The sequence below is a fragment of the Canis lupus genome, chromosome 1, assembly GCF_048164855.1.
Source record: "Canis lupus baileyi chromosome 1, mCanLup2.hap1, whole genome shotgun sequence".
Lineage (NCBI taxonomy): Eukaryota > Metazoa > Chordata > Mammalia > Carnivora > Canidae > Canis > Canis lupus.
In genome coordinates this window covers 94,275,237-94,294,807 of record NC_132838.1, presented here as the reverse complement: position 1 = coordinate 94,294,807, position 19,571 = coordinate 94,275,237, and the positions used below count along the sequence as shown (strand labels likewise).

General features: G+C 40.8%; 1 protein-coding gene and 1 long non-coding RNA gene across 3 annotated transcripts in view; one reads left to right on the top strand and one right to left on the bottom strand.

The window, feature by feature from the left end:
* JAK2 (Janus kinase 2) overlaps positions 1-729 on the bottom strand; it is a 117,427-nt gene extending 116,698 nt beyond the window's left edge. Inside the window, exon 1 of the transcript XR_012037610.1 lies at positions 715-729. The gene's annotated coding sequence lies outside the window, so the exon portion shown is untranslated. The remainder of the gene's footprint in view (positions 1-714) is intronic.
* Positions 401-19,070, top strand: LOC140641191 (uncharacterized). Of its 2 annotated transcripts, none has more exons than XR_012037725.1 (2): positions 401-582; positions 18,588-19,070. It is a non-coding gene; the product is annotated as an uncharacterized lncRNA (long non-coding RNA). The 2 variants fall into 2 exon arrangements; XR_012037727.1 differs by lacking the exon at positions 18,588-19,070 and adding an exon at positions 1,729-2,034.
* The last annotated feature ends 501 nt before the right edge of the window (positions 19,071-19,571 follow it).

The following is a 19,571-nucleotide window of genomic DNA, read 5'->3' as shown; positions in this document are numbered from 1 at the left end:
TGTCAGGGCGCGGGGAGGCCGCTGGCTGCGGCCGCCGCTGCCCCCTTCGGCTCCTCTTCCTCTCTTCCTTCCTCCAAGCCCACACCACTCCCACTTCGGGCCGCCGGGAAGCCCGTCGTCACAGGCGTCGTCCCCACCCTCCCCCGGTCACACCGTCTTCTCAGCGCCTCAGGCGACACTGGCTCGGGCGCCCGGGGCGCGTCGGAGTCGGCATCCACTCGGGAGGCCGGTTGGCGGCGGACTGAGGCGGTCCGCGGGGCGGGGCGGGGCGGGGGCGGGGCGGGGGCGGGGCGGGGGCGGGGGCCGGCCGCGCGCCCCCGGACTGCGCCTGCGCCTGCGCGCGTGCGCCGAGCCACAGCACCGCCCTTCTCCGGGTGCGCGCGCAGTGGGCGTGGCCAGCGCCGGCCACGCACGCCCCGGGCTTCTCGGGAAGTCGGCGGGGGCGCGCGGAGATTCCCGGGGCGTTCCCCGGGCGTGAGCGGGCGGGGAAGCTGAGCTGGAGCTGGCGAGCCGGGCCCCAGAGCCAGCGGGAGCTCAGCGCCGGCGCGGGGACCGACCCTCCCCAGACCGGAGGGAGAGAGAGTGAGTGAGTGTGTGTGTGTCCGCCGGCCGTGGAGGCGGCTGGGGATGAGTCAGCCCGGCGGGGAAGGCGCCCTCTGCACGCAGCCGGGCACCACAGCGTCCTCCTCCCGTGCACTGCTGTGCTGTTCGTACCTCTTCTGCTTTCGGTTCCACGTTTCGCGTGCAGCAGACCTGGCTTTCCCCAGTCCAGGCCTTCGGGCGGAGGGGAAGGGGTGCCCAGGGTTGGGGCGGCGTTTGCGCCCGCCGTGTCTTGCTGCTGCAATCCTGAGCGCCTGACTCCCTCCCATCGCCTCGGCTGGAGAAGGGTGGGGGTGGGACGAGGCGCCCAGCTGCCTGCGGATTGGCGAGTACGCCCGGCGAATGAGGAGAAACAAAGCCCACCAGCCCAAAAAGGCCCATTCGTTCTTTCAACAAATATTCGCTTAGCCTCTGCCAGGTGCCAGGGCTGTAAGGGCCCTAAGGAGGGTGCAATGTCATCGCAACCCGCATTCTACTTGCTCTACTGGAGCATGTAGTCTGGTAAAGTGACAAACATTCCTTAAATGCATAATATGCCAGTGTATAATTGCTACTAAGAAAAATAATACAAAGCAAAGGAATAGAAAGTGAGGAGGCACTGCTATTTTAGTGAAGGCAGCCAGGAGAGACGTCCCAGAGTAACAGACATTTGAGCAGAGATGTGAGGGATGAGAATAAGTGAGTACCTGGAAAAAGTTTCAGGCAGAGAGACCAGTAAAGGCAAAGACCCTGAGATAAGAATGTGCTTGACAAGTTCAAGGACCGGGAAAGAGGTTACTATGCCTGGCAGACGGTGAAGGAGAGGACAGTGGTAAGAGGAGTCCAAAGGAGTAGCCTGGGACCCAACTGTGTAGCGTCTTTTTCACTTTTTAGCCCTCTTTCAATCCAAAAGACTTGAAGTACTTATAGCCCTTGTTTCTACATTCACAAACAATGCTAAGGTTCAGGTCTAACTTGTATTTAATGATTTCTTTAAATCCACTCAGAAAAGCAACTCCTGCATTTCTTCTTACATAAGATCCATTGCAAAAGGTCTTTGAGCAAACGATAGCAGGATAGGAAATGACTTGAATTCACACTGACTCCTTTAAAGTAAATAATGAACTACAGCTCTTGTTTTCTCATAAGGGGGAGAGGTTTACAGGAGAACTGCATCCCTATGGCTACTCTTCTACAAGCAAAATACACTGGAGAGTCCTTATTTGTAATATCTAAAAGGGAATCAAAATAGTTTGGAGTCAATGGCAAATCTAAAATCTGCTTACAACCTAAAAGCTGAAGAAGTCAAAAGCGGCAACCACCACAAGAGTTCCCTTTTCCTGCAAACGAAAACTGTTACAAGAGTAGAAACCAGAACACAGACCTACACAAGATAAAAAGGCAAAGTTGTCCTTCATGTCACCCCTAAGATTAAAATCATTTATCTGAACTGTAGCAATGGAAACGTTCTCTTTTGTGAGAAAAATAATGCCCATTTTAGAACTCTGAAACAGTGTAGATGCTCAGGAGGTGAAAGAGTTCACCTAAGACAGAACAAGGAGATAGAAGTTTATTGAATACACTGCAAGAGAGGGGCAGGCAGGACAGCCAAGGAGAGGCTGTCTGCAATGAGGTGGTAGGTGGGTGCCCTTCTTCTTTTTTTTTTTTTTTTTTTTAAGATTTTACTTATTCATGAGAGACAGAGAAACTAAGACATAGGCAGAGGGAGAAGCAGGCTCCCCACAGGGATCCTGGTGCAGGACTCGATCCCAGGACCCCAGGATCATGACCTGAGCCAAAGGCAGACGCTCAACCACTGAGCCACCCAGGTGCCCCTGGGGGCCCTTCTTAAAAGGGAAAAGATGAAAACCTATGGCAATGATGGAATTCTCCTGCCTAAGTGTAAGTAGCCTGTTGGTCAGTTAAGGCATGTGGATATTTTGGGGTGGGTCCCATTTTCTACATTCCATTGGTCAAGACTGTTTGCCTGAAAAATGAGCCTCTACAAAGGGACACTATTTTTTGAAAGTGATTTGGATATGGAAGACAGGTGGACTGGAAAGAAAATACATTATTCTTAGGTTTATAGAATTGAGAAATCTATCTACCTGCCCAAAAAGATAAAGTGACCTGCTTAGTGTCATTCAGAGAGTGGAAACCTCTTTTCACACTAAGAAAGTATGATTTTTAAGTCAATACTGTCCTGGAATGTTGAGTTCTTTTCACCCTATAGAGAATTGTTTGGCTCTTTATGTGATCCCTGGTACTGGGAGGGCTAGAAATTTGCTCCCTGGGCAAACGTTTCAGAAGGATATCCCTATTTTTTATAAGAATAAAAGAGAATTCCAAGAGAACAATTTTTTTTTTTGAGAGACAGAGTGTGGGGGTAGGGGAGCAGAGGGAGAGAGCGAGAAAGAATCCTAAACAGGCTCCATGCCCAGTAAGGAGCCCAACATGGGGTTCAGTCCCACAAAGCTGAGATCATAAGCTGAGCCAAAATCAAAAGTCAGATATTTCACCAACTGAGCAACCCTGTGCCCCCCAAGAGAACAAACTTGAGCAAGTTTTTTATGACATTCTTTCACACAATATGGAAAAATAATAAATGTGGATTGGAGGATTACATATTTAGATTCAAAACTGATGGTATGGCCATATCTAAAAGTAAAAATTAGCAGCTAATTGTGACCTGTGGGGTGGTGTGTATGGCACACAGCAAGATCCTATCCTTCAGCTATAGCAAAACATGGCAGGAACACATACACACGTACACACGTATATACTACACACGTGTACACGTATACACGTATGCGCACACACGCGAGACATTAAATTAATCCAAACCCCCCTTACCCCCCATAAATTCATGTTATTTACTATATGCTTATTTATGTCCCGCCAAACCCCAAAAACAGGACTAAGTCTATGCAACATCCATAAGCCTCATCTAAATTTTATACAAGTACATCACAACCCCAGTTAATTCAACAAAACGACTTTATATGCCTATCTCGCAGTCTATCTATAGATAGGGTTTCCTTAACTTTATCCCTCTATTTAATACACAACCCATACCCACACACTCACTAACATAGCATACAATGCCATAAACATTTGTTAATGTAGCTTAATTAGTAAAGCAAAGCACTGAAAATGCAAAGATGAGTCATAAGACTCCATAAACACAAAGGTTTGGTCCTAGCCTTCCTATTAGTCCTTAGTAAGCTTACACATGCAAGCCTCCACGCCCAGAGAGAATGCCCTTAAAATCACTAACGCTTTAAAGGAGCGGGTATCAAGCACACTTTTAAGTAGCTCATAACACCTTGCTAAGCCACACCCCCACAGGATACAGAAGTGATAAAAATTAAGCCATGAATGGAAGTTCGACTAAGCTATACTTAGGCACCTGCAATAAGACTGTGACAATATTGTCAGATGGGGCTTTGGCTGCTATCTCTTTTTAAAGTTCTTAGGTGGTTTTGATGCAAAGCCAAGGTTGAAAATACATGGTCAAGGGTTTAAGAACTGAAGCTTGAGAGTCTGACAGACCTAGGTATAAATCCCAGCCTTTACTCAGGAAGTAATTTAGATTTTCTAAGCTTCTCTTTTCTCAACACTTTAATGGGGATAAAGTATCTTCCTTGAGTCATTTTGAAGATTAGATGAAAAGGTATTTTTAAACCCTTAGTACAGCTATTAAATGCATATTACCATTGTGATAAGGTCAATTTACAGATACCACCAAGCTGGGAGGTATAATAAATATGTTGGATTTTATTAGTAATCCTGAAGCATTTGTCACAATTTATCACATTCCACAGAACTGTATGGGCTGGAATGATAAGGGCTGAGTTGTAACAGAAATAAATGCAAAGACTTGCATTTGGATTTTTTAAAAAAACTATGCATTAAATGGTGAAATAATGAAAACATCATTCTTAAGCAAAAAAAAAAAAAAGTGAGAGCAAAGAAAGACATAGGAAAGCCCTTGAAAAGGGAAACCGGTTCAAGCAAATGTTTGGGGATAGACTGGGAGTTACTTTGTTTCTTTCCAAGATAGGGAAGAGTACTTTTCTGAAGGTAAGGGGAGTAGCTATGGACAGAGGCTGATTTATTCTATGTCTGGTAATATAAACCAAAAGGCAAAGTTAAGAGTGTGAATCAGGTAGACAGATGAGCAAGCAATGTTTCTTTTTCTTTCTTTCTTTCTTTCTTTCTTTCTTTCTTTCTTTCTTTCTTTCTTTCTTTCTTTCTTTCTTTTTTTTTTTTTTTTCCACTTTGAATCATCCAGATATTTTAGAATCATTCATTTCAAAGTTTGGTTAGATATGGAAGGAAAAATAGTCCAAAACCTCCTCTGCACTTCAGCAGATCCCTATCTCTACATCAAATCTCTCATCCCTTCCTTATAGTCCCAAAGATAAAGGTGTTCCTGGCAAGCAGAACCCTCCGTCCCTTGAGATACCCAGATAAATTTAAGTTCGGTGCATGAAAACCAAAAGTTTTCCCCTCTGTAAAGCAGAAATTAATAGCCTTCTTCAAATGAGGATAATTATTTGGTGAAAGATGCAAAATGTCTATTATAATCATGCTCTACTTTACAAAAGAATGTTTGACTTAAAACAGGAATAGAGCAGCCCAGGTGGCTCAGCAGTTTGGCGCCGCCTTCAGCCCAGGGCATGATCCTGGAGACTAGGGATCGAGTCCCACATCGGGCTCCCTGCGTGGAGCCTGCTTCTCCCTCTGCCTGTGTCTCTGCCTCTCCCTCTCTCTCTGTCTCTCATGAATAAATAAATAAAATCTTTAAAAAAGAAAAAATGAACATTTTATTTATTTGAGAGAGAGAGTGCACGAGCTAGGGGAGGGGCAGAGGGAGAAGGAGAGGAAGAAGCAGACTCCCCACTGAGCAGGAAGCCCAATGCGATGCAGGGCTCCATCCCAGGACCCAGAGATCATGACCTGAGCCTACAACTGAGCCACTAAGGCACTCCATGACTTGTAACCTTATGAGAAGTGGTGAAAACAGAAACACAAGGCAAAACAGCCATGTGAAAGAGAGGCAGAGATTGGAGTAGTGCATCTGGACCAAGGAGCACCTCAGGCTACCAAAAACTGGAAGAGGCAAGGCAGAAATCTCCTCTAAAGGCTTCAGAGAGAGCACAACACTGCCAGTTCCTTGAGTGCAGACTTCCAGCCTCCAAAACTGTGAAAGAATAAATTTCTGTTGTTTTAAGCTACCCAGTTTGTGATATTTAGTTATAGCAGTATAGGAAATACACCACCCCTACATTCCTCAGACTGAAACTGAGAAAAGCCTAAAACACAACTTTCTCTTCCCTTATCCACACCTAATACTGTCTTCAAGTAAATATTGATATAACCATTCATTTGGAGGGAAAAAAATACCGTTTCTTTGCTTTCTCCTTTTGCATAATGGTGCTTTGGTTTATTTGTGTTTGCTTTTGTTTTTCCTTTCTTTTATTGTCACTGCCACCTTAACCTGTTAGAGAGCAAGCATGAAATGGTGTCATAGTCCAAAGGCAAACTCTTTGGGTCAGGCAGTCTAATGCTACAGAGATTTTAGTATCGTGTGCCTTCCGACCAGATGCCAATTCAACTCTTGTACTACTCACAGGACATGTTCTGGGAATTGGCAGCACTAAAGTAATGAAGTATTTAGCAAGAATCATGCATCTATTATCCTTATTATGCTATTATCTACTGTCCTTATTAAAGGATTAAGAACATTTGTTGAGCAAGCTACTTTTTTCTTTTTTGATCTCACAAGTAAACGTTCCAAATAATATCGACTATAAAGTGTACAAAGGAGAAGCTCCCCCTTGGTCCTCTTCTCCTGTCCCTCTTCCCTTGCCAGAGGCAACCACTAATGACTGTCTGGTGTATCACCTTTCAGACTTTTTCCTAAGGATTTTCCTACATATCTCCTATAGATATAGTTTGGGGCTCTATAAACAAAATGGATAATTCTACACTTTTTTTCTGTGACCATTTTTTCACTTAACACATACTGGAAATCTTTCACTCAACATTTATTGCTTTCCCTTATGCTTTTCAACTCTCATACAGTGTTTAATAGGCAACTCGTCATTTATTAAATAATTCTCCATTTATCAACATTAGGCTTGTAATTTTCACAATTACAAGCAGTGCTAAATTTGCACATCATTATACATACATTTCATGGGCACAAAGCTATTCCCTAGGATGGACACTAGGCTATCTGGGCCAAAGGAAATACATATTTAAAATATGGTGGCTATTGCCAAATTGATCTTCAAAAATTTCATAATAGGTCCATTTCTCTGTAATCTCACTAGCTCCGGATGCTATGAATCTTTAATTTTAGGTAATTTTAATTCCAAATCACATGAATTCCAATAGCTTAACAAATATTTATTAAACACCTGTTATGTGACAGGTGTGCTACAAATGTCACACATTCACTAGCTTGTCATACAGCCACTATTTTTCCCATCCTTGCCTCCACTTGTCTTTAATATACTTTAAAGTAGACATAATAACACTAGATTGTAAAATTACCAACCATCTTGACCAATGAAGTAATTATTCAATCACATTCAAATATACTTGCACTTTAACAAGACCTCAATGATTCTGATGCATGTAAAAGTTTAAGAACCGCTGTTGTTGGGAATCCATGTAATAGGTGAAGTGAAAAGTAAAGAAACAGCTGAAGAGCTTAGAGCTTAGACTGATTTTTGGAATAAACAGATGGTGCAGAGAAGGGGGTGGGGGAATGATGAAAGATATGTGAGGTCCAAATGTGTCCAAAAGAAGAGATCTTTATTTCATGTTGCTGCAGTATGTGTAGGGAAACAAGAGATGGATGGTGAAAGATAATTTTAAAACATTTTGTTTTGTGTTATAAATTAGATGCACGTTTATGGCCTTAAGAAAAACAACTCACTTTTCGCAATGGCGGCAGAGTAGGAGGACCCTAGGCTTGTCTTGTGCAACAAACTAGATTACTATCAAATCATCCTAAATATCCCAGAAATTGACCTGAAGACCGATGAACAAACTCCACAATTAAAGGGAGAGAAGAGGGAACCCTGGGTGGCGCAGCGGTTTAGCGCCTGCCTTTGGCCCAGGGCGCGATCCTGGAGACCCGGGATCGAATCCCACGTCGGGCTCCCGGTGCATGGATCTGCTCTCTCTCTCTCTCTCTCTCTCTCTCTCTCTGTGTGTGTGACTATCATAAATAAATAAAAGTTAAAAAAAAAAAAAAAAAAAAGAAGAGAGAGAAAAGGAGGAGGAGATTTATTTCAAGAAATAATAGCTGAAAACTTCCCTAATCTGGGGAAGGAAACAGACATCCAGATACAAGAAGCACAGAGAACTCTCATCAAAATCAACAAAAGAGGGATCCCTAGGTGGCGCAGCGGTTTGGCGCCTGCCTTCGGCCTAGGGCGCGATCCTGGAGACCCGGGATCGAATCCCACATTGGGCTCCCAGTGCATGGAGCCTGCTTCTCCCTCTGCCTGTGTCTCTGCCTCTCTCTCTCTCTCTCTCTGTGACTATCATAAATAAATAAAAATTAAAAAAAAATCAACAAAAGCAGGCCAATACCAAGACATATTGTAATTAAATTTGCAAAATACAGTAATAAAAAATGTTAAAATCAGCAATACAGGGATGCCTGAGTGGCTCAAGAGTTGAGCATCTGCCTTCAGCTCAGGGCATGATCCGAGGGTCCAGGATTGAGTCCTGCATCAGGCTTCTTGTGGGGAGCCTGCTTCTCCCTCTGTCTATGTCTCTGCCTCTGTGTGTGGGTGTCTCTCATGAATAAATAAATAAAATCTTTAAAAAAAAAAGCAGCAATACAAAAAAAGTCCTAAACTTATAAGGGAGAACCCAAAAGCAAGCTAGAGATTTCTCAACAGAAACATGGCAAGCCAGAAGGGAGTGGTATGATATATTTAAAGTGCTGAACAGGAAAAAATTGCAGCCAAGAAGACTCTATCCAAAAAAAGCTATCATTCAGAATAGGAGAGACCAGACAAACAGAAATTAAAGAAGCTCATGACCACTAAGTCAGCCCTTCCAGAAATATTAAAGGGTACTTTTTGAATGCAAAGGAGAGACCAAAAGTGACAAAAAACAAAAAAGGATCAGAGAAAATCTCTAGAAACAATGACAAAACAAGCAATAAAATGGCAATAAATACATATCTAATCATAATTACTTTTAAATGGGACTAAACACTCTAATCCAAAGACATAGCATGTCAGAATGGAAGAAAACACCCAAGACCCATAGAAATGCTGCCTATAAGAGACTCATTTTAAGGGCACCTGAGTGGCTCCATCAGTTAAGCATCCAACTCTTGATTTTGACTTGTAAAATCAAGCCTGTGTCAGGCTTCACACTCAATGCGGAGCCTGCTTAAAATTCTCTCTCTCCTTCTGCTCCACTATCCTTGCTCACATGCTATCTTGCTCTCTCGCTCGCTCCCTCTAAAAAAAAAAAAAAAAAAAAAAAGAGGTAGCCTTTTTAGACTGAAAAACACCCGCAGATTGAAAGTGAAGGGATGGACAAACATTATCATGCAAGTGGACATCAAAAGAAAGCTGGAATACCAATACTTATATCAGACAAAAATAGACTTAAAAACAAAAACAGTAAAATAGGCAAAGAAGGGGATTATATAATCATAAAGAGATCATCCAAAAAGAAGAATAGCAATTGTAAATATTTATGCACCCAACATGGGAGCACTCAAATACATAAAACAATTAATAGCTAACACAAAGGAACTAATTGATAGTAACACAATAATAGTGGGGGACTTTAAGACCCCACTCAGATCAACAGATCTTCTAAACAGAAAATAAACAAGGAAACAATGGCTTTGGATGACACACTGGACCAGATGGATTTAATGGACTTATTCATAACATTCTACCCTAAACAGCAGAATATACATTCCTTTCAAATGTACATGGAACACTCTCCAGAACAGATCACATATTATGTCACAAGGCAGGCCTCAAAAATAGAAAAAGACTGAAGTCATACCATCCACCTTCTCTGACCACAGTGCTAATAAACTAGAAGTCAACCACAAGCAAAAATTTGGAAAAACCATAAATACATGGAGGTTAAACAACATGCTACTAAACAATGAACAGATCAACCAAGAAATCAAAGAAGAAATTTAAAAATATGTGGAAACAAAAATGAAAATGAGAACACAATGGTCCAAAACTTTTGGGATGCAGCAAAAGCAGCCCTAAGAGGAAAGTATATAGCAATACAGGCCTACCTCAAGAAGGAAAAATCTCAAATAAACAACCTAATCTTACATGTGAAGGAGCTAGAAAAAGAACAAGAGAAGCCTAAAGCTAGCAGAAGAAAGGAAATAATAAAGGTTAGAGAGGAAATAAGTGATATTGAAACTGAAAGAACAATAGAACAGAATAATGAACTAAGAGCAGGTTCTTTGAAGGAATTAATAAAGTTGATAACCATTTAGCCAGACTTATTAAAAAGAGAAGAAAAAGAACCCAAATAAATAAAATCACAAATGAGACAGGAGAAATAACAACCAACACCACAGTAATACAATTACAAGAGTATATTATGAAAAACAATATGCCAACAAATTGGACAACCTCGTAGAAATGGATAAATTCCTACAAACATGTAAACTACCAAAACTGAAACAGGAAGAAATAGAAAACTTGAAAAGACCAATAACTAGTAAAGAAATTGAATCAGTAATCAAAAATCTCCAAACAAACAAAAGTTCAGAGCCAGAGGGCTTCACAGTTGAATTCTATCAAATATTTAAAGAAGACTTAGTACCTGTTCTTCTCAAACTTCCAAAAAACAGAAAAGGAAGGAAAACTCCCAAATTCATTTTATGAGGCCAGCATTATACCCTGATGCCCAAACCAGACAAAGACCTCACTAAAAAAGAGAACTATAGTCCAAAAACTTTTATGAACATGGATATAAAAATTCTCAATAAAATACCAGCAAATCGAATTCAAAATATACATTAAAAGAATCATTAACCATGATCAAGTGGGATTTATTTCTGCATTGGAAGCGTGGTTCGATATATTTTTAAAATTATTTTATTTATTTATTCATGAGACACAGAGAGAGGCAGAGACATAGGCAGGGGGAGAAGCAGGCTCCCTGCAGGGAGCCCGATGTGGGACTTGATCCTAGGACCCCAGGATCACGCCCTGAGCTGAAGGCAGAGGTTCAACCACTGAGCCACCCAGGCGCCCCAAGGGTGGTTCAATATTTGCAAATCAATCAACATAATACGCTACATTAATAAAAGAAAGGATAAAACCATATGATCACTTCAATAGAGGCAGAAAAAGCATTTGACAAAGTACAACATCCATTCATGATAAAAATCCTCAACAAAGTAGATTTAGAGGGGACATACCTCAACATAATAAAGGCTATCTATGAAAAACCCAAAGCTAATATATATCCTTAATGGGGAAAAACTAAGAGCTTTTCCTCTACAGTCAGGAACAAGACAGAAATGTCTACTCTCACTACCGTTATTTAATATGGTACTGGAATTCCTGGCCACAGCAGTTAGACAACAAAAAGAAATAAAAGGTAGGGCAACCGGTTGGCTCTGATTTCAGCTCAGGTCATGATCTCAGCTTGTGAGACTGAGCTCGGTGTCAGGCTCTGCAATAAGTGTGTAAAGCCTACTTGAAATTTTCTCTCTCCCTCTTCCCCTGCACCTCCCCTCATCTAAAAAAGAAAAGAAAAAGAAATAAAAGGCCTCCAACTAGGTAAAGAAGAAGTAAAACTTTCATTATGTGCAGATGACATGAGAGTATATATAGAAAACCCAAAAGGAAACATCAGAGAGGGTGACAGAACATGAGAGACTCCTAACTCTGGGAAATGAACAAGGGGTGGTAGAAGGGGAGGTGGGCGGGGGGATGGGGTGACTGGGTGACGGGCACTGAGGGGGGCACTTGATGGGATGAGCACTGGGTGTTATGCTGTATGTTGGCAAATCGAACTCCAATAAAAAAATTAAAAGAAAAAAATAAAATATATTTAGAAAATATCATAAAAAATAAAAATATTTTTTAAATGGGTAGCATTTGACCTGTTTTGATAACTTATGTGGTTTCTTTTAAAAATTTACATTCTGTTCTGCAGCTATAACCTCCATGTTTACAGTATTATTAGTTCTACAATAACAGAGAGGGAACATTCATCAGTCATTTTGCTATGGTTTCTTCTAAACCTTTAGTGGTTTCTTCAAGAAGGGTTTGAGAACTGGTCTCTAAGAGGTGCACATTCAAAAATGTTTTTCTGTTTCTTCTCTACTTAAACAAGTTTGGTTGCCATAAATTTCCTGATCATGCCTTAGTTCCTTGAGGACTTTGAAGGTATTTTCCTCCTCTCTTCTAGTGTTGGAAATAGGATAATAAATTTTCTTAAGCCTATATCACTCACCTTCAGAACTATCAACATTTGCCAAGCTTGTTTTTTCTACCTTTCTCTAAACTTTTTGCAATCCCTGTTTATCATGTAATTTTTCCCTATATTTTAGTGTGCACCTCTAACTGTATCTATTTCAAACTAGTAAGCACTTTTTAAAAACATAACTATCATGCCAGTATCATAGCACAAAGAAATTAATAATTCCTTCATATCATGTGTTATCTAATTCATACTGAAATTGTACCTAGTTGTCCCAAAGAAATCTTTTGATAGGTATTATGGCAGCTTCCATTTTAATCAGATAATTCCAGATGTTGTGTTGAGAATAGATGGTAGGGGCCAAAAGTAGAAATATGGAGACTAATAAGGAGCCTATCCCAAAGGCCAGATGAGAAATGGTTTGGACTGGATCAGAGTGGTAGCCTTGGAAGCAGTGAGAAGTTACAGCATTCTAAATATGTTCTGAAGTTAGAATCAGCAGATTTGCTAATAGATTGGATCCAGGGTGTGAGAGAAAGAAAGCTGTCAAAGATGACTCCAAGATTTTGGCCTGAGATACTGTAAGGATGGTTATCTTTAACTGAGATGAAGAAGACTGGGTAAGAAGCTATGTTCAGTTTGGGATATGTTAAGTACGAGAAGCTTATTAGATAACAAAAGGAGAAGTCAGATAAGGAGCTAACACTAGACCTAAGTTTAGGAGACAGGTCTGAACCAAAGATATACATTTGACAGTCATAAACATACAAAATATATTTAAAGCCATGGCGTTAGCTGAAATCACCAAAAGAATGAGTGCGGATTTAGACAGAAAAGAGAAGATGTCCAATGACACAGATCTGGTATACTCCAATGTTCACAGTTTGCAGACATGATGAGGAACAAGCAAATGAGATTGACAAGGAGGGACCAGCAAAATAGGAGAAAAAAAATCAATACAGTATGATGATATGGAAGCCAAATGAAGTATTTTAAAGAAAGGTTACTAACAACTACATCAAATATTGCTATACCAAGTAAGATAAGGATGGAGAATTGTCTATTTTATTTAACACTGGAGGTCACTGATGATGACCTTGACAAAAGCAGTTACAAATCAGTGAGGCAAAATCCTGATCTAATAGGTTCAAGGGAGGATGGGCAGAGATACTGAGGATGGCAGATACAGACAACTACTAGGGGGCATTTTATTAAAGGAGAAGAGAGAAATGTGGGAAGTACTGGAAGGGGAAGCAGAGCCAAGAAAAAAATGAAATCATTTTTTATTTTATTTATTTACTTATTTCATTAATTAAATAATCATGAGAAAGAATAGCATGCATGTAATCCAATGAAATGGTTCAGTATAAAGGTAGCAATTCATGATGAGGGAAGGAAGAAGGGAATTATTGGATTTATGTCCTTGAATAGGAAGAGGAAATAGATCAAGATCACAAATGAAAAGTTTGGCCTTACGTGGAAGCACAAAGCATTCGTCCAGGATGTGTAAGTTTGGGTCCTAGGAGAAGCAGATTCCAGGATAAAATTAGATGTGAAAGAGATTTGTTGGGAGAAACTCTTGTGAACGGTAAAAGAGGTAGGTGGGAAGAGCCTTCAGACCATGATGCAAGTCTGAGACCTGTGAAAGAAAAGAAGAAATAAAAGAGGATTGGGTAGTTCTTGGAAATGTTAAAAACAGAGCTATCCCATGAGCCAGCAATTCTACTCCCAGGAATATACCCAAGATAAATAGAAACAAATGTCCTCACAAAAACTTGCACACATATTCACAGCACTGTTATTCATAATGGTTAAAAAAGTGGAAACAACTCAAGTATCTATCAATTGATGGATGGATAAATAAAATGTGGTATATCCATATAACAGAATATTATTCAGCAATAAAAAGGAAGCCATGATAAATGGATGAACCTCAAAAACATGCTAAGTGAAAGAAGCCAGTCACATAAGACCAGGTGTTACAAGACTGTTTCTATGAATTATCCAGGAGGAGAAAATTTGGAAAGACAGAAGGTAAATTTATGCTTGTCAAAGGCTGTAAGGAATTGGCAGTTTGGACTGTGAGGGCTAAAAAGTATGAGTTTCCTTTTTAGATAATGAAAATGTTCTAAAAATTGATCATGATAATGGTTGCACAATTCTGTGACTATAATAAAAATGATTGAATTGAACTCTGTAGGTGAAGTGCATAGTATATGAATTATATCTCTATTAAGCTTTTAAAAAAAAAGAAAACAAGGGGATTGAATAGGAAGAGACTCAGACTGAAGTGCTACTCAGAAAGTCTTGACTGGGTCAATAGGAAGTCTTTGAGCAGAGATTGCCTATTAGAGGAATCATGTGTGGGGCAAATGATATAGCTTTACTATTTTTGCCGTACTCAGTCCTTGCTTAGGAGACACCCAAGAAGAGGAGTAGATGTGTGAAGGAAGGGAGGGCTCCCACGTAAACTCTGCAGGAAAACCATAGGTGTGTCCACTGGAGACCATCATCCAACTACACTCTTGCAGCAGGTTCCCTTGAGCAGAGTACTTCCAGGGCTGCCAGAGGTAAAAGAAGTCAGGTTATAGGGCTACAATACCGATAGCTGAGTCTTCTGTTTACTAATTAGTTCTATTTTTTTTTCTATGCATAGGAAATAAGGTCATCAACTGACAATGAATCTGGCTGGGAGTGGGTGGAGACGTTGGGGTTTAAAGATAAAAAAATGAAGTCATCTAGAAGTGCAGGAGGTTGAAAGGACCGAGGAAATGTAGTTTGATAACCAGGTAATACTAAGAGTCTGCTAGACATCAAGAATTTATAGTGAGACTCAGAAACATCGGGTTTTCTCCACCCACATTCAGCTGCACAAGTCAAAGCTCAGAATGGAGAAAGTTCAATTAAAGTGGGATTGGAGGGCAGCCTGGGTGGTGCAGTGGTTTAGTGCTGCCTGCAGCTCAGGGTGTGATCCTGGAGACCTGGGATCGAGTCCCACATCAGGCTCCTTGCATGGATCCTGCTTCTCCCTCTGCCTGTGTCTGTGTGTGTATGTCTCATGAATAAATAAATAAAATCTTTTTAAAAAATACATAAAGTGGGATTGGAGTTTTCCTTTTTTTTTAATAATAAACTTATTTTTTATTGGTGTTCAATTTGCCAACATACAGAATAACACCCAGTGCTCATCCCGTCAAGTACCCCCCTAAGTGCCCGCCACCCAGACACCCCCACCCCCCGCCCTCCTCCCCTTCCACCACCCCTAGTTCGTTTCCCAGAGTTAGGAGTCTCTCATGTTCTGTCTCCCTTTCTGATATTTCCCACTCATTTCTTCTCCCTTCCCCTCTATTCCCTTTCACTATTATTTATATTCCCCAAATGAATGAGACCATATGTTTGTCCTTCTCCGATTGACTTATTTCACTCAGCATAATACCCTCCAGTTCCATCCATGTCGAAGCAAATGGTGGGTATTTGTCGTTTCTAATGGCTGAGTAATATTCCGTTGTGTACATAAACCACATCTTCTTTATCCATTCATCTTTCGATGGACACCGAGGCTCCTTCCACAGTTTGGCTATTGTGGACATTGCTGTTAGAAACATCGGGGTGCAGGTGTCCCGGCCTTTCATTGCATCTGTATCTTTGGGGTAAATCCCCAGCAGTGCAATTGGTGGGTCGAAGGGCAGGTCTATTTTTAACTCTTTGAGGAACCTCCACACAGTTTTCCAGAGTGGCTGCACCAGTTCACATTCCCACCAACAGTGCAAGAGGGTTCCCTTTTCTCTGAATCCTCTCCAAATTTGTGGTTTCCTGCCTTGTTAATTTTCCCCATTCTCACTGGTGTGAGGTGGTATCTCATTGTGGTTTTGATTTGTATTTCCCTAATGGCAAGTGATGCGGAACATTTTCTCATGTGCATGTTGGCCATGTCTATGTCTTCCTCTGTGAGATTTCTCTTCATGTCTTTTGCCCATTTCATGATTGGATTGTTTGTTTCTTTGGTGTTGAGTTTAACAAGTTCTTTATAGATCTTGGAAACTAGCCCTTTATCTGATAGTCATTTGCAAATATCTTCTCCCATTCTGTAGGTTGTCTTTTAGTTTTGTTGACTGTATCCTTTGCTGTGCAAAAGCTTCTGATCTTGATGAAGTCCCAATAGTTCATTTTTGCTTTTGTTTCTTTTGCCTTCGTGGATGTATCTTGCAAGAAGTTACTGTGGCCGAGTTCAAAAAGGGTGTCGCCTGTGTTCTCCTCTAGGATTTTGATGGATTCTAGTCTCACATTTAGATCTTTCATCCATTTTGAGTTTATCTTTGTGTATGGTGCAAGAGAGTGGTCTAGTTTCATTCTACTGCACATGGCTGTCCAATTTTCCCAGCACCATTTATTGAAGAGACTGTCTTTCTTCCAATGGATAGTCTTTCCTCCTTTGTCGAATATTAGTTGACCATAAAGTTGAGGGTCCACCTCTGGATTCTCTATTCTGTTTCATTGATCTATGTGTCTGTTTTGTGCCAGTACCACACTGTCTTGATGACCACAGCTTTGTAGTACAACCTGAAATCTGGCATTGTGATGCCCCCAGATATGGTTTTCTTTTTTAAAATTCCCCTGGCTATTCGGGGTCTTTTCTGATTCCACACAAATCTTAAAATAATCTGTTCTAACTCTCTGAAGAAAGTCCATGGTGTTTTGATAGGGATTGCATTAAATGTGTATATTGCCCTGGGTAACATTGACATTTTCACAATATTAATTCTGCCAATCCATGAGCATGGAATATTTTTCCATCTCTTTGTGTCTTCCTCAATTTCTTTCAGAAGTGTTCTATAGTTTTTAGGGTATAGACCCTTTACCTCTTTGGTTAGGTTTATTCCTAGGTATCTTATGCTTTTGGGTGCAATTGTAAATGGGATTGAGTCCTTAATTTCTCTTTCTTCAGTCTCATTGTTAGTGTATAGAAATGCCACTGACTTCTGGGCATTGATTTTGTATCCTGCCACAATGCCAAATTGTTGTATGAGTTCTAGCAATCTTGGGGTGGAGTCTTTTGGGTTTTCTATGTAGAGTATCATGTCATCGGCGAAGAGGGAGAGTTTGACTTCTTTGCCAATTTGAATGCCTTTAATGTCTTTTTGTTTTCTGATTGCTGAGGCTAGGACTTCCAGTACTATGTTGAATAGCAGTGGTGAGAGTGGACATCCCTGTCTGGTTCCTGATCTTAGGGGAAAGGCTCCCAGTGCTTCCCCATTGAGAATGATATTTGCTGTGGGCTTTTGGTAGATGGCTTTTAAGATGTTGAGGAATGTTCCCTCTATCCCTACACTCTGAAGAGTTTTGATCAGGAATGAATGCTGTATTTTGTCAAATGCTTTCTCTGCATCTATTGAAAGGATCATATGGTTCTTGTTTTTTTTTCTTGCTGATATGATCTATCACATTGATTGCTTTACAAGTGTTGAACCAGCCTTGCATCCCGGGGATAAATCCTACTTGGTCATGGAGAATAATCTTCTTAATGTACTGTTGGCTAGTATCTTGTTGAGAATTTTTGCATCCATGTTCATCAGGGATATATTGGTCTATAATTCTCCTTTTTGGTGGGGTCTTTGTCTGGTTTTGGAATTAAGGTGATGCTGGCCTCGTAGTACGAATTTGGAAGTACTCCATCTCTTTCTATCTTTCCAAACAGCTTTAGTAGAATAGGTATGGTTTCTTCTTTAAACGTTTGATAGAATTCCCCAGGGAAGCCATCTGGCCCTGGACTTTTGTGTCTTGGGAGGTTTTTGATGACTGCTTCAATTTCCTCCCTGGTTATTGGCCTATTCAGGTTTTCTATTTCTTCCTGTTCCAGTTTTGGTAGTTTGTGGCTTTCTAGAAATGCGTCCATTTCTTCTAGATTGCCTAATTTATTGGCGTATGGCTGTTCATAATATGTTTTTAAAATCGTTTGTATTTCCTTGGTGTTGGTAGTGATCTCTCCTTTCTCATTCATGATTTTATTAATTTGAGTCTTCTCTCTCTTCTTTTTAATAAGGCTGGCTAATGGTTTATCTATCTTATTAATTCTTTCAAAGAACCAACTCCTGGTTTTGTTGATCTGTTCCACAGTTCTTCTGGTCTCGATTTCGTTGAGTTCTGCTCGAATCTTTATTAACTCTCTTTTTCTGCTGGGTGTAGGATCTATTTGCTGTTTTTTCTCTACCTCCTTTGGGATTGGAGTTTTCCAAGGTGAGTCAGAGGAAGTGAAGATAGGGCAGAGAAGTTGAGGGTATGTGCAAATAACTGATTAGAATAGCCAATCATGGAATTTTAATTGGGTAAGCAAGGAAGTGAAGACATAGGTGAGTAAGGGCAACAGAAAGTATTAATGGGTTGTCCAGGAGGGGACTGTTGAAGGATTCTTAGTGTTAAGATCCTTGAAGGAGCTACCTAGAAACAGAGGACGTGAAACTACAGAAGGTAATAGGGTTGCAGGGAAGCTTCTGCTGCCAGCTTGCCTATCCTACTCCTATTAATCCAAAGACATTTTTACCTTTCAGATCAAGGCATGCATCAAGTTTTGGAGAACCATCTCCTGCTGACGTGATCTGAGTTTTGCAGCTATGAGGATTCTTCTCTCATACAGCCCCTCTTCATATTTTCTGGTTCATGATTATAGGTATTTCCTAAATCTATCAAAAATGGCTTTTACATTTCTGCTTCTCACCCTCCTTGTTGCATTTGGGTAATTACCAAGGCCAAGAAGAAATTGCTGTCTTTTGACTCTGATTCAACTGATCTGAAAAGAAGCCCAAGCACTGGAGTTTTTAAAAAGTTTCCCTGTTGAGGGGCACCTGGGTGACTCAGTTGGTTAAGCGTCTTTGGCTCCGGTCATGATCTCAGCATCCTGGGATCCAGCCTGGCAACAGCTCTGTGCTCAGCAGGGAGTCTGCTTCTCCCTCTCCCTCTGCCCCTCCCTCCATTCATGTGTGCTCTCTCTCTCTCTCAAATAAATAAATAAATAAATAAATAAATAAATAAAATCTTTTTTAAAAATTTCCCAGTTTATTCCAATGGAGAGCTAGAGTTGAAACACAACTGTATATGATACTGATAAATTCATTCACAAAATAAGGTCAAATTCATAATATTGGACTAGAATTAATAAACTGCCCTCTCTACCTCTTGCTCTATAAGATATAGGAACCCAGTAGGCACTGGATATTTAATTTCTGGGGCTTCGCATAGCTAGCACTACCCTTAATCATTTCTTCCCTGGTGGAGATCTGTAGCTGTGCCATATAGTTAGAAGGGAACCCACATTCTTCCTCCAACAGAGCCCTCTAGCCTTCTTCACCATTCAGTACCCTGCTTGCCTCAGCACAGGAATCCCCAAGAACTCTGCCTACTACACTGGCCCAGGTCCATAAGGCAAAAATTAGGAGTTGGAAGAGGAGCCACAAAATAATGGAAAGTATCAAGAAAGAAGCAGTAACTTCCATGGAATCATTTAAAAATAGAGCAAAAGCATTCTTACCTTAATT